This window comes from Cebus imitator, unplaced genomic scaffold (genome assembly GCF_001604975.1).
Source record: "Cebus imitator isolate Cc_AM_T3 unplaced genomic scaffold, Cebus_imitator-1.0 Scaffold80, whole genome shotgun sequence".
Taxonomy (NCBI): domain Eukaryota; kingdom Metazoa; phylum Chordata; class Mammalia; order Primates; family Cebidae; genus Cebus; species Cebus imitator.
The window spans coordinates 6,542,889-6,559,208 of record NW_016107395.1 but is presented as its reverse complement, the minus strand read 5'-3'; the positions used below and the strand labels follow the sequence as shown (position 1 = coordinate 6,559,208).

The 16,320-nt window shown below is 33.4% G+C and overlaps 1 non-coding gene across 1 annotated transcript; it reads right to left on the bottom strand.

Moving 5' to 3' along the window:
* Window positions 1-3,127: 3,127 nt before the first annotated feature.
* LOC119471991 lies at window positions 3,128-3,268 on the bottom strand. The gene has a single exon (XR_005201088.1). It is a non-coding gene; the product is annotated as a U4 spliceosomal RNA (small nuclear RNA).
* Between the last annotated feature and the right edge of the window lie 13,052 nt (window positions 3,269-16,320).

The window sequence follows — 16,320 nt, the reverse complement described above, 5'->3', positions numbered from 1 at the left end:
TAACTTATCAACTTTTACTCCCAACTCTTCCTCAAGATTCTAGCCTCGGTCCATCCATTCATGCAGCCCCATAGTACTATGAATTAATCCTTTACCCTTTCTTTCAGATATTATTCTACCTGCTTCTAACTTAGATCGAGTTCTTATTCTCTGTCTCTCCTGGATGAATCTCTACCTCTCACCAGTTTTTCTTCCTTCTTTTTATACTGTAAGATAACACAAATATGACCATATAATTTGTTGAATAAGCACTGCATAGTGAATAGGATTTCAGAGAATGAAATCTAAACTCATTACATTGGTTAGTACAAGATTCCTCTACTTTCTAGCAAGCTTTTCTTTTTAGTTTTATCATTCTTCTTCTTCCTCTGTAAGTTTACATTCCTAATATCCTATTACCCTGAACCTCAAGCTGATCAGCTCAAGGTTCCTGTATTCTCTCTTATACTTTCGTGCCTTCAATCCCTTAGTCTTGCTATTCTCTTTACCAAAGTCCTCTTCAACTCTTCACATACTATATATTCATTAGTAAGGCAGACCAACGTTCTTTCTTCTTTAATCATTCACTGATTTTTACCCAGTGTCCTTTGATCATTTACTTCTCAGGTCATCCATAACATTTTGTTTACATTTACTCAAAGATCATCTCTAGTCTGGACCTTGAAACAACCCAGAATTTTCCATTAAAAACATGCTTTTTCTATTTAGAAAATAAAAAACTTGTGCAAGTAATTATTCAGCTCCCTTTTCAGCGTGGTACTTACCTTCTCACATGTGATTCAGATGAAAATTAGCACCTCACTCTCCAAGCAGCAACCTAGATTAATTACAGTTTTATTTTAATAACCATTGAGTTGGATCTGAACTTCTTAGATCCAATTTGTTTCAACACAAGAAAGCTAGGCAGTGTCCTCCACCCTTTTCTAATATGGCTTCTGCTAAAATCTCTGTCTATTATGCCCTTTGTGAAGCCATTTGGGGCTTCTCTTTTTTCTTTAGCACTCCTGCAAAATTTCCTAATTGACTACAACCACACCAAACACTCATATATTTCTCCTCCCACCCATCTATGGACATTTAGAATGAGGCTCCTTTATCTGCGTTGGTTTATTTTATCTCATTATTTTCCTTCATTCACGAAGACTTCTTTTATTTAGCTCATTATTTCTTCCCTGAAACTATTTCCATGCCTCCCCATTTGGCCACTATTTTGATATTTCTTATAAGAATCACATTTATAATATAAATATCATTTAAGTATTTCCAAAACCCATAACTTTCATATAGAAATTGTATCTACTACAAAAGGAGGTATGAATATTAAAATAGGGTCATGAATAGAGGAAGATAACATTTACACATCGAATTTTTAGCATAGATACTAGAGTTCAGAAAAAGATATCTTCTAATTAATGCTTATTCAAAATAATAAGGTTATTAGTAATTTTAACTTGACTTTGAAAGAGTATTTATCTTTTAGAGAATGATTACTGTGTAATTACCTGCTTCTATTAGTCCTTTGAATATAGATTTAGTTTTTAGAAACATGCAAGTAAAATTGGAAGAGAGTATGAAGATTAAGGCAAGTTTAATTTCTACATATTTTCATAGGTACATATATGAGCTTAGTATACTCTACAGAATCATTACTAAATGTCAGGAACTGTACCAGGCAAGATGAAAATAATATCAACCTTGTCTTCCAGCTGCTCCCTATATATTTGAAGAAAAACCTACATAAATCATGTGTGTGCAAAGACCGAGATACAGATGAATTTGGAAACGTGTAAAGCAACCACCGAACAGCCTGTAGGGATAGCACCTGAGGGCCCCAGAATGGGGTCTTAGACAAAGAGTTAGCCTAAGCCAAGTTAAAAATCTATTTATTTATAATTATACATAGATATTTATTCTAAGGATTCTGTTCCATGTGATTTGGGGAGGTAAGGAGTCCTAACAGGTAGCAGTTGACAGCTGGAGACCCAGGAGAGGTAATGGAATAATCCCTGTCTGAGTCCAGAGTCCAGATTCCTGGGAAGCAGGAGAGCTGAGGGTATAAGTTCCAGTCTGTGTCAAAGACCAAAGCCAAGAGAAGACTGACACCCCAGCTCAAAGGCAAATGAAAAGAGAGAAAACTCTGTCTTACTCAGACTTTTTTCTATTCAGGTTTTCAATAGATTGGATGAGGATCACCTACACTCGGGAGGGCCCTCCGCTCTACTCTGTCTACTGATGCAAATGTTAATCTCATCCAGAAACACCCTCATAGACACACACAGAATAATGCTTAATGAAATATCTGGGCACCCCATGGACCAGTCAAGTTGACACATAAAATTAACCATCACATCTACGTTTTTCAAAGGTCTCATTTCTATCAATAATTTATGAACTACTTAGAGAGCAAGTCAATTTAAACTGCTATTTACAGAAAATATAAAATGTGGCTGACTTTTGCTATGCTAGCCAGCAATAAGAATTTACAACAAAGTCTGTATTCACAATATATGCTCTAAAAGTAAAAGTACAGAAAAATAATCTCACAAAAAACAAGTTAAGCATTGCTTAAGGGGAATAAAGGGTAATAAAGCATTCTCCATTCAACCAAAAATAAACAAACAAAAAAAAAAACATTAACCAGTGAAAAAGAGCTGTAGGTGAATTTTTACCTATACATTGTTTTAACCTGTTATTTTAGATCACATTTTATAAGCTTCTGAATATCAGTTATTTTGATAAATTTCTAGTAGCAAGGTCAAATACTGTGAAAATTGTATCAACTGTTTCTAATTGTGATGGCAATAAATAAAATTTATTTTACATGTGCAGTACTGAACACACTTTAGGGCAATCAGAAAATGAATAATATGCTTTAAAATTACCAATTTTATGAAAAATTATTCATATGTCCCAAGAAAATTTTATTTCCTCTGAGAAAGAAAAACTTTACCAACCATCAATTGCAATCTAAATTGTGTCACGTTGAGACGCTTCAATGAATATGCTATTGAGAAGAGTTGTTTCTTCAGAACAATAGACACTAAGTCAAATAGTGATGAGCCTCAATTATTTGTTAATTACCATGCTAGATGCAATGGGGAAGTTTTGTTTTATTTTTTTAATTCAGTCTCCATAGAGACTGTCAAGAATTGCCAATGCTTACTGTATTGCAAGTCGTCACAGCAGGGTATTGGGAAAAGTTTTCAATTAGCAATAATCATGCCTCAGATAAACCTCATTGGCTACGAAGCTGACACTGTGCAAAGCTGCAATGGGGAAGTTTTATAAGTGTTAGACACTTCTTTTCTTCAAGAAATTTTATTGTAATTAGTAACATAACATTATAAACAAAAATTAATATGAGGATTTAAATAAAAATTTGCTTAACAAAAAGTGAGATGTAAAATATAAAGGCAATGATAGATGGTTAAAAAAATTATACAAATAACCACAGCTAAATCACTTCCTGATAAGTGGTCAGGGAGAGTAGCTTTTGTAAGTGTAATAGGGGAAGTGGTTCTTGAATAAATAAACAAGGGCAGCTTAGTAACAACTGAATGGAGTGTAGATAAATATAATGTGCTGGGAAGACTCCAGGTATCTATGAACTCTGGGGAACAAGCAAATGTAGTTGAAGTAGCAGATATTTAGGAATGTTGGAACACAGGAGGAAGTTTTTTAAAACCAGGCTGAGAATGTCATTAATGTTACTAACAATTTATCAGCGATAATGTAGCATCATATTCAGAATATTCTGTCTCTTGCTGATTCAAACACAGACCTAGTAAATTGGTAAGTGAGAAAGAAAGTGGACTAGACCATGAATCTGCAAACTCTAACCCAGGACCAAATCCAGCCTGGGTTTCATAAATAAAGTTTTATTGGAACCCAGCCAAACTTATTTGCTTACAAATTGTTTTGGCTGCTTTTGTGCTATAATGGGAGAGTCAAGTAATTGCTACAGAGATGCTATGGGCCAGAAAGCCTAAAATGATTAATTTCTGGACCTTTAAAGAAAAGTATCCCAGGCTGGGTGCCATGGGTCACATCTGTAATCCCAGAACTTTGGGAGGCAGAGGCAGGCAGATCACAAGGTTAGAAGTTTGAGGGCAGCCTGACCAAGACAGTGAAACCCATCTCTACTAAAAATACAAAAATCAGCCGGGCATGGTGGCACACACCTGTAATCCCAGCTACTCAGGAGGCCGAGGCAGGAGAATTGCTTGAACCTGGGAGGCAGAGGTTGTAATGAGCTGAGATCGGCCACTGCAGTCCAGCCTGGGCAACGGAGTGTGACTCTGCCTCAAAAGAATTTAAAAAAAAAGAAAGAAAAGTATCCCAAAGCCTGACAAAAGAGAAAAAAAAAAGCCAGTATAGATATTGATTGTTGAATAGGTGGATGGTTGTATACATGAACACAGAGAAGATACTATGTGGTGACATGTTATGGTATTGCTTAAATGCATAGGTAATGGAAGGAAGTTCTGAATGTGAGTTCACTAAAACTGAGGCTTTTTAGATAAGAGCTTAACACAATAAAATAAGATTATGTATCTCTTAAGCATTGCCCCACACAGTCCTGAATCCTTGGGAAAAAAAATATATTTAAAAAAAGAAACACACACAATTTTTTCCTTGGAGGAACTTTCAAATAAGCACATCTTGATTTAATTAAAGAGAACGTATATAATAAAATATAATAAAATTTTAATACAAACCCTAAGTGCTGTTGGACTTTTGAAAAAGTATGTCATTAGGACTTAGGTCATTGAAGAAAACAAAAACTAGGAAGCCAGAAAAACCAATTGCTTGAAAATGTTTTAGCCTTCGGTCCAACATGGATATCATGTGCTATGCAACCTAAACTGCATGCTTGGATCTGTTAGTATAATGCGAACTGCTTTTAAGTAGAGTAGCAAAGACTAAATAACTTTTGAGAAAACTGCTCCAGGTGGGATATTTTGTTTCTTAAGTTTATATCATCAACATTTTTTAGTATTTTATGGGTCCACAGGGGAAGAAGCCTTCTAGATACAGTAGTTTGCCAGTCTACATTGTTTAGTGCTTTATTTAATGCTTCTTTTAATAAGTCCAGTTTCTTCCTGTTCTGGTTTTTGAGTAATCATTATGAGTGACAGGTAAAATTATGAACTTTATTCAGAACTTCCCATAAATTTTCAACTCTATTCTATTTTCTTAAATTAAATTTTTCCCTACTGCCTCTATCTTGTGGTTAGTTACTAACGGGGCATTTGCAAATGCAATTTTTACAATTATAGAATGCATTTTACAGAACTCTGTAAAGATTACTTCATAATGATGATACAATTAGGTTTAGTTCCAAGGGTGTGCTATGAATAGCCTTGGCTTGCCGTACAGTACATTGCTGAATCCTCATCTTAAAATGGCTTTTCACAAGGCAGACTGAGCAGTGCCATTGTGTTCATTTGCATATGTCACTGTGTCCATTTGCTTGAACATAACCACAACATTGGCAAAACCAATGAATGAAATAAGGAGAGTGAGAACTTGTTGATAGGTGTTGATTAATAAGTTATTATTGTTATTATTCAAATATTTAACTCTATACTGGAGCCTCACCTCACATTGTATACCATGTATTTAAGAATCAAAACTAAAAATATAATCTATCTCTTAGTGATATATTTTTATGATTGCAAAAGTAATGCATACTCATAGAATTTGAAGTTTTTACATCTGTAAGGAAAAATGCTAGAATACCATCACCCATAATATTAATATTCATAAATACTGTTGACATTAATGTGAATTTTCTTATGCTATTTTCATTTTAAAATATTTAATTTTAAAGCTAGATTTGGAAATATATACACACAGAGATAAAAACATTTTATCTTATTTTATAAAATTGAAATTACACCATGCAGCTAATTTTTCCTTAAGTTTTTACTTAGCTTGAAATATTTTTGGTAATGTAATTTTCAATGATTCCCTAAAGCTTTGCAATTTAGGACATTCAACTTCCCCAAAGTACACATTATATAAAAATTCTGAATTTTCTGCACCACCAATCTAATGTGTTCATCTGTTTTGCTTTCTTATGTACCAGCTTTGCTGAGATATAATTCACATACCAAAAAAATTTTTATCCTCTTAAAGTATGCAATTCACTGATTATTAGTACATTCACAGAGTTGTGCAATAACTACTATCTAATTTCAGGACATTTTAATCACCTCCCAGAAAGTCTATTCCTCATTAGCCATCACTCCTCATCACTCTCACCCCAGAACCTGGCAATACCAATCTAGTTTCTCTTTCTATGAATTTAACCTCATCAATAAGGCTCCTGTGTAAGAAGAGGAATGACAGCTGAACAAATTGCAAGCTTCTGACATTATTGAAGGAGTTTCTAGAGAAACCAAAGACAAAAAGCAGACAAAATACAAGGACAGTACTGGAAATTTGAACTTCTGATATCACAGCAATAGCGAATAGTAAACACAACCTACCTTTTAGCCAGATAAATGCAAGACTTCACATTAAAGACCCATCTATATTATGTCTGGCTTTGAACAAAAAATTGTAAGTTATTGTAAGAGAATAAAAAAATACAATGAGATGGAAGATACAAAGCAAGCATCAGAACCAGAGTTGGCTACAACAAAGGTTTTGGAATTATCAGATATTTTGGGATTAAAAAAATAAGTATGAATTATATGCCAAGGACTTTAATGGAAAAGATGGACAACATGCAAGAATAAATAGCTTATACAAGCAGAGAGATGGAAACTCTAAGAAAAAAAATGAAGAGGAAATACAAACCAAAAGCACTGCATATAAATAAAAAATGCCTTTAATGGGCTTATTGGCAGACTGAACATAGTCAAGGAAAAGAATCAGTAAGCTTGAAGATATGTCAATATATATTCCCAAACTGAAAAATGGGAAAGATAATTTTAAAAAACAGCAGAATATCCAATTACACAAGTGTAAAATACACATGATGGGAATAGCAGAAAAAGAAAAAGGAACAAAAATGTTTGAAATAACAATAGCTGAATATTTTTCAAAATTAGTGACTGACACCAAAACACAAACCCAGGAAGCACAGAGGACACCAAGCAAGGTAAATACCAAAAATTCCAAACTTAAGCATACTCTTGTAGTGTATTCAAATTGCAGACAGCAAAGACAAAGAAAAGTCTTGAAATAAACTAGAGGGAAGAGAAACTTTACTTATAGAGTAATAAAAATAAGAATTACATTTGGATATCTCTTTAGAAAGCACACAAGCAAGAAGAAGTTGGATAGAAATATTTAGCCTTGAAAGCAGAAGCTACAAACTAGGCCTAGAATTATGCATCCAAGGAAGTTATTCATCAGGAATAAAGGAGAAATAAAAACTTTCTCAGAAAAAAACAAAAATTGATAGAATTTGTCACCAAAGAACCTGCCTTGCAAGAAATGTTAGAAACTATTTAAGAGACAAGTATAATGATAGAGATTCAGACTTACTGAAGAGAAGAGCATTTTAGAAAGGATAAATAAAGGTAAGGTAATATTTCTAACAGCACTGATTTTAATTAACCTAATAGATTTGATTGAAATAATTATAGCAATAATGTATTCATTTATACAGTTGATGGATAAGTGAAATGGATGACCATGTTGCAGTAAAGAATGAGAGGGAAGAATTTGGAGTACTCTACTATAAGGTATCTACACTATCCATGAAATGGTATAATATTTTTTGAGAGTGGACTTAAATTAGCTGTAAATGTATACTGCAAACTCCAGAGTAACCGCTGAAAAAAGTCTTCTAAAAAGCAGGAATGACATTACATAAAATACATTTAAATAAAATGCTCAAATAAAACCAGAAAGTACAGAAAAAAGGTAAAAGACAAAAATGAAATGCAGAACATAGTAAATAGGAAACAATTAAAAACATAATAGATATGAATCCAAATATATCAATCATCATTTTGCATATGAATTATCTAAATATACTAATTAAAAGAGAGAGCCTGCCAGAGGGCGTAATAAAACAAGACCCAACCATGTACAGTCTACAAGAAACTCACTTTAAATAATCAGGTAGATTAAAATTCAAATGATAAAGATATATCATATTAACACTAATCAAAAGAAAGCTGAAGTAGCTACAATGTTTTTGACAAAGTAGACTTCACAGAAGGGAACATTATCAGGAAGAAAGAAGGCCATAGTACAAGAACTGAAAAGAGAAAGGCATGTCTCCTAATATAGTTGGATATTTCAACACAATCAGTAATCGACAGACTCAGCAGGCAGAAAATCAGTAAGGCTATAGTTGAGTGAAATAGCACCATCAACTAACTGGACCTACTTAACAATTATAAATTCAGGCAGACCAGTAGGATACACACATTCTTCAAAAGCTCACATGGAATATACACTAAGATAGAACATATTCTAGATTATAAAACACCTTAACAGATATAAAAGAATGGAAATAATACAGTATATACTCTCAGACCCTATGGAATTAAACCAGAAATCAGTAACAGAAAGATAATTGGAAAATCCCAAAATACTTTGGAATTAAACAACAGACTTCTAAATAGTGAATGGGTAAAAGGGACATGGATGAATCTGGAAACCATCATTCTCAGTAGACACAAGAACAGAAAATCCAACACCACATGTTCTCACTCATAGACGGGTGTTGAACAATGAGAATACATGGACACAGGAAGGGGAGCATCACAAACTGGGATTTGTTGGGGGGGACAGGGGAAGGACAGTGGGGGTTGGGAGGTTTGGGAGGGATAACATGGGGAGAAATGCCAGATATAAGTGACCGGGGGATGGAGGCAGCAAACCACCTTGCCATGTAAGTACCATGCAATCCTGCATGATCTGCACATGTACCCCAGCAAAGTACTATGCAGCAATTCTGCATGATCTGCACATGTACCCCAGAATCTAAAATACAATAAAAAAAATTTAAAAAAAAGATGTCTCAAGAAAAAATTTTAAATATTTTGCAATTTTTTCAAATGAAAATACAGCTTCTCAAAATTTATGGGATGGAGTTAAAGCTGTGCTTAAAGATAAATTTATAGCATTGGCTATGTCTAAAAATGATAAAATTAGCTTCCATCTTAGTAAACTAGAAAAGCAAATTAAATCTAAAGTAAGCAGAAGAGATGAGATAATAAAAATTCAAGCACAATGCAATAAAATTGGAGAAAATTAGAGAAAAATCAATAAAATCAAGAGCTGATTCTTTGGAGAGATAAAAAAAATTGATAAAATGTTATCAGTCTAGCTAAGAGAAAAAAGAAAGAAGAAACCAATTACAAATATAAGAAATGATGTCATCTTTATTCATCCTTGGACATTAAAAGAATAATATAGAAATATTATTAACAATTCTATGCCCACAGATTCGATAACCTAGATGAAAGAACCAATTCCTTGAGAGAAATAATCTACCAAAATTCATTCAAGGAGAAACAGACTACATGAATAGGTCTATAACTAGTTAAGAAAATTAAATAATTAATAAGCTTCCAAAATAGAAAAAAAAAAAAGTGCAGAGAGTTTCTCAGTGAATTCCACCAACTATTTATGGAAAATCAGACCAACACCCTACGAAATATTTCAGAAAACAGAAGCGGAGGCAAGACTACTTAACTTATTAATGAGGAATACATTATCTTAATACCAGAACCAGACAAAGAACATGGGATCATTTTAAAATACGAAAACTAAAGACCAATATACCTTTTAAATATGGATGTAAAACCTCAACAAAATGTTAGCAAACTGAATCCAACAATGTATAAAATTAATTATACTCCATGACCAAGTGGGATGTATTCAAGGTATTGAAGACTATGTCAGCATTGAAACCAGTTAATGTAATCCCTGACATCAACATTCCAAGAAAGAAAAATAATATAATTATGACAATGTATGTATAGAAAGCTTTTGACAAATTCCAACACATGATTAAACAACTCTCAGTAAGCTAGAAATAGAGAGCAACTTCCTTAACTTGATAAACAACATGTACAGGGTGACATCAGAAAGATGGCCAAATAGGCTTTTCCAGGCTTTTCTCTCTCTTGCAGAAAGTTCAACTAGCAACAAACCACAAACGAAAACACCTTGATGAAAACCACAAAACTTGAGACTAACCCTGAGACACCCATGTGGAAAACAGAACCAAATAAAACCAGATTAAAAGAGTGACAGTAACAGAGTCACCTTGTTGGCATCACCCCTCCCTCTCCCCAAGATGGCATGATGCCATACAGAGAGCATCCTCTGGGCCCATAATTTCTACAGGGGGAAGAAAGAATCCAGTGTGGATATTCATTTTCCCTAGCACTCTGAGATTCCTCTCAGGAAACCCACTCTGGTATGACCTCATAGGAAACATAGTAGGTAACGGCACAGCTAGACCACCCGAGATCAGAAAGAAACACAGAAATCAGGGGTTGCTCATAGTGACCTGTGTACAGATTTGATGGTTTGGTGTTACTGCTAGCAGAGGCACCCAGTCAAAGGTACCAGTAGCATAGCTTGTCAGCAAAGCTGAGCTGGTTGTTCTTAGAAGCACAGTGGAAAATTTGGTCTGACTTGAGTCCCCAAATGGCCAACCTCCATGCCCAGCCTCAGATTCCATCTCAAATGCCTGCCCATGAAGGGAGACTATCACCACAGAGGATTTCACCGAAGCACATGAGCTAGACTTGTACTACATAGGCATTTAAACAGTGGCTCAACTTAACCTCTAAGCCCACCCGAGGTAGGGAGGCAAACTTCAGTCATGTATTTCTGACTACAGCAGCTCATCTCTACCAACTCAAGCAGTAACTCCGCGTAACCTTGGGTGGCAAACTTTAGCCCTGTCCAGTTGCAGAACTGAAATAACCCTATTGCCCAGTCAGGGGATACACCTTATGTTGCTACCTGTTCAGAAGCAATCATAGCATCCAGGCAGCAGAGCTCAGCCAGTGGTCTCACTGAACAGTAAAGTCCAGGGAGCAGCCCCATTCAACCTTAGAGCAAAGGCAATTATCTCAGCAAGCTAGGTAACCTGCAAGAAAGCACTATCTGTCTGGTGTTATTCCCAGCTAGTCTGTCCAGAATTACAGGTTAGACTTACTAGTGAAGTTCTATCAAAGAAGTTCCGTCAAAGAATCCCTATAAAGGCCAGAAGAGTTGGCTGCCTTCTCAAATACAAAGATACCAACACACAAGAATAATAAAGAATCAGATAATTATGACACCTCCAAAAGAAATGAATAAAGTTCCAACAATGAACCCTAGGGAAATGGAAATCTGTAAAGTAAATGACAAAAGAATTCAGAATAGTTCTTTTAATGGAGTTCAGTGAATTACAAGAATATTTGGATAGAAAATTAAAAGAAATTTGGAAAACATTACGCGAAGTTAGAAGTTTTACGAAAGAAACAAAAAACAATGAACAAAAAAAATAGAAATTTCAGATATGAAGAACACAGTAAGCTAACTGGAAAAATTAATAGAAAGCTTCAATAGCTGTATCAATCATGCAGAAGAAATAATCAGTGAGTTCAAAAATGGAATATTTGAAATTATTAAGTCAAAGGAGCAAAAAGAATTAAGGAATGATAAAGAATGAAGAAAGCCTGCTGGAACTATGGGACACTATACAGAGATCTAACATTTTGCATAATAGGATCTCCCAAAGGAAAAAGAAAAAAGGAAAAAAAATCCAGAAAATATATTTAAAGAAATAATGACTGAAAATTTCTAAAAAATTTAAGGAAAGATGCCTACTATCCAGGTTCAGGAATCACAGAGTTCTCGAATTAAATTCAACTAAAAGAAGAGTTCACCAAGATCCATTAATAATCACAATATAAAAAATCAAAGGCAAAAAAAAATTCTGAAGCAGCAAGAATTAAGAAACATATCACACACAAAAAAGTCCCAACATGGTTTAGCAGAAAACCTGCAAGTCAAGGCAGAAAGAAATGATATATTCAAAGTGCTGAAGGAAAAAAAAGATCGAAAAAGACAAAAAAACTCACCAACCATTTACCCAGCAAAACTACTCTTCAAACGTAAGGAATGAAAATTTTCCCAGAAAAACAAAGCTAAGAGAGTTCCTCATCCCTTGGACTGCTTTATAGGAATTAGCAAAGGGAGTTGTCTGCACTAAAACAAAAACCTGTTAATTAATTACATAAGATATACAAAAATGCAAATCTAAATTGTCTAAGTAACACAGAGTCATATTTAGAATACTTTAGGATTGTAATTGCAGTGCTAAAAGCAATTTTAACTCTAGTATGATGGTTAAAGGACAAAACTATTTAAAACTATAGCTAAAATAAATTGTAAAGGAACACAAATACAAAATGATGTAAATTTTAACACCACAAAATTTTAACATGTGAGAGATGAATAAAAGTATGGAGTTGTATGCAATCGAAGTTAAGTTGTTGTCTGTTTGAAATAGCCTGTTATAAGAACAAGATATTTTATGTAAGCCTCATGGTAACCAGAAAGCAAAAAATCTATAGTAGATCAACAAAACAAATAGGATTCAAAGCACGTCACCACAGAAAACCATGAAGCCGCAGAAGAAGGAAGCAAGAGAGGAAGAAACAAAGTATACATTTAAAAAGCAGACAAAAATTATGAAATGGCAATAGTTAAGTCTTATCCTATCAATAATTACATTGCATGTAAATGGATTATGGATTAAATTTTTCAGTAATTAGATATATAGTTGTTGTATCGCTTTTTAAAAAAAAAGACCCAACTACATGCTGCCTACAGTAGGCTCACCTCACCCTTAAGGATGCACATAGACTGAAAATGAAGGAATAAAAAAAGATAGCCTATACAAATGGAAAATAAAAGCAGATATAGCTATACTTATATAATACAATATGGACTTTAAGTCAAAAATTGTAAAATGAAACAAAGAAAGTCATTATATATTGATAAAGATAAATTTGTTGAGTATAATAATTGTAAATACAGAGGCACTACCAGTCAGAAAACCTAAGTATATAAAGCAAGTGTTAATAGATGTGAAGGGAGAGACAGACTGTAATACAATGATAGTAGGGAACTTCAATACTCCACTTTTAACAATAAACAGGTCATCCAAACAGAAAATCTTTCTGAAAACATTAGATTAGAACTGTACTTTAAACTAATAACCTGAGATTATATATATATATATAATATATATATATATTATATATAATATGTTATCCAACAGCAACAGAATTCACATTCGTCTCAAGCACACACAGAAATTTCTTCAAAGATAGATAACAGTTCAGGCCGCCAAATAAGTCTGAACAATTAGAGAGCTGAAATCATATCAAGAATTTTTTATGATCACAATGACATAAAACTAGAAATGAATAAAAGGGGAAATGTTGGAAAATTCACAAATATGTGAAAATTGGACAAGCAATGGGTCAAAAGAAATCACAAGGGAAATTCAGAATTATATTGAGACAAATGAAAATGGAAACAAAACATATCAAAACCTATGGCATCTACCAAAATCCATTTTAAGAGGAAAATTTATACCAATAATTGCCTATATCAAAAAAGAAAGATCTCAAATAAACAACCTAACATTACACCTCAAGGAGCTAGAAATAGAAAAACAAAAACAAAAACAAAAAAACTAAGTCCAAAGTAAGCAGAAGGAAGAAAATATCACAGATCAGAACAAAAATAGATACAATAGAGGCTTAAAAAAATTAAATCAACAAAATCAAGAGTAAGTTTTCTGAAAAGATAAAATTGATAAACCCTTATCTAGACTAAGAGAAATGAGAGACTAATAAATAAGATCATAAATGAAAGATAAGACATTACAGCTGATACCATAGAAATAAAAGGGATTATAAGAGATTGTTACGTAGAATTTTATGTCAAATAAATAAAACAAACTAGAAGAAATAGATAAATCCCTAAGCACACATAACCTACTAAAACTGAATCAAGAAGAAATAGAAAATCTGAACAAAGCAATATTGAGGAAGAAGATTGAATCAGTAATAAAATTTTTTCATCAGTAAATGGAATCCAATGGCTTCACCAGTGAATTCCACCAAACACTTAGAGCTAATACTAATTCTTCTCAAACTCATCCAAAAACTCAAAGTGGAAGCATTACCTCAATACCAACACCAGAAGATGACATTACAAGGAAAGAAAAATATAGGCCAGTATTACTGATGAATATAGGTGGAGAAATCCTCACCAAAATACCAGCAAACCAGATTAAAACGCACAGTGAAAAAATAATTCACTGTGATCAAGTGGGATTTATTGCAGGAATTCAACATATGCAAAATCTTGAAATGTGACACATCACTTTAACAGAATGAAGAACAAAAATCATATGATCATCTCATTAGATGCAAGTAATGTAACTGGCAAAATTCAACATCCTTTCAGATCTGCTTTAATTTTTTTGTCCACTGTTAGCATAGCCACTCCACCTTTCTTTTGACTGCTGTTTGCACGACACGTTTTTTAATTCTTTTTCTTTTAATCTACTTTTGTCTTTTAACCTAAAGTATGTCTTTTACAGACTACCTATAATTAGATCTTGTTTTTATCTAATCTGATAATTTCTACCTTTTGATTGGATTATAGGATTATTTAGTCCAGTCACATCTAATGTTGTTGTTAATAGACTTGGATTTATGTCTTCCATTTCACTTTTTGTTTCTGTGCCTCATGTCTTTATTATTTTTCTATTTCTACTCTATTACTTCCTTTTAAGTGAACATTTTTCTAATAAAGTATATACATTTCTTTAGTAATTTTTCACAATGTTTTTAATTTTATTTTTAGTGGTTGCTCTAAGACTTACGCATCTCAACCTATTAGAATGAGCTTCAGGCTTATAATAGCTTAATTACAGGAAGATATTTAAAAATTACCCTTACGAAGCTCTATTCCCTCTTCCCTTCTTTTGTGGTATTACTGTTATTATGATATTACATATATTAATGTAATAAACTTAATATTACATTGGTATAATTTTTACTTTAACCACTTTTAATCATTTCCATTTGTGCTATACTGCTTTGCTCCCATTTTCTTTGTGCTATTATTGGCAAACATATGGATAGATATACCGCATGTTTATACATTCATCCATTACTTAATGATGGAGATATATTCTGAGAACAGTGCCAGTAGGTCATTTTGTCACTGTGCAACATCATAGAATGTACTTATACAAACCTAGATGGTATAGCCTTCTACACACCTAGGTTATATGGTACAACCCATTGCTCCTAAGCTGCAAACCTGTACAGAATGTTACTGTACTAAATACTATAGGCAGTTGTAACACAGTGGTAAGTATTTGTGGATCTAAACATGGCTAACCATAGAAAATGTACAATAAAAAGACAGAAGAGAAGATAAAAAATGCTCCACCTGTATACAGCATTTATCATGAATAGAGCTTGCAGGAATAAAAGTTGCTCTGAGTGAGTCAGTAAATAAGTGGTAAATGTGAAAGTCTAGGCGTTTACAAGGTGCTACTGTAGATTTTGTAAACACTGTACTCAGACTATATTAAATTATTTTTAAATTTTTTTTTAAATAATAAATTAACCTTGGCCTACTATAACCTTTCTTACTTTCCAAATTTTTTAATTTTATTAAGTTTTTGACTTTGTTGCAAGAACACTTAGCTTATAACACAAATACATTGTACATCAGTACAAAAATCTTTCTGTATATCCTAATGCTATACGTGTTTTTTCTATTTTTGAATCTTTTTATTTCATGTTTTTCCCTTTTAAACATCTTTGTTAAAAACTAAGACACGAACAGGCACATTAGCCTAGGCCTACACAGGGTCAGGGTCATCAGTACCCCTGTCTTCCACCTCCACATCTTGCCCAACTGGGAAGATCTTCAGGGGCCATAATAAGCATGGAGTTTTCATCTCCTGTGAAAACTATGCCTTCTTCTGGAATAGTTCCAGAGGAAGTATTATTGGGAGGGATCTTCCTTACGCTGCTTTACAGTAACATTTTTAAAAATAAGTAAGAGTACACTCTAAGATAATAACAAAAAGTATAGTATAATACACACATAGACCTTTAACAGATTTGTTTATTATCAAGTTTTATATATGTGTATAATTGTATGTGCTATACTCTTCATATGACTTGCAATGCAGTAGGTTTGCTTACATACACCAGCATAACCACAAACATGTGGGTCATGCATCGCATTACAACTGTACACATGGCTGCAATGTCACTAGGCAAAAAAATTTTTCAGCTCCAA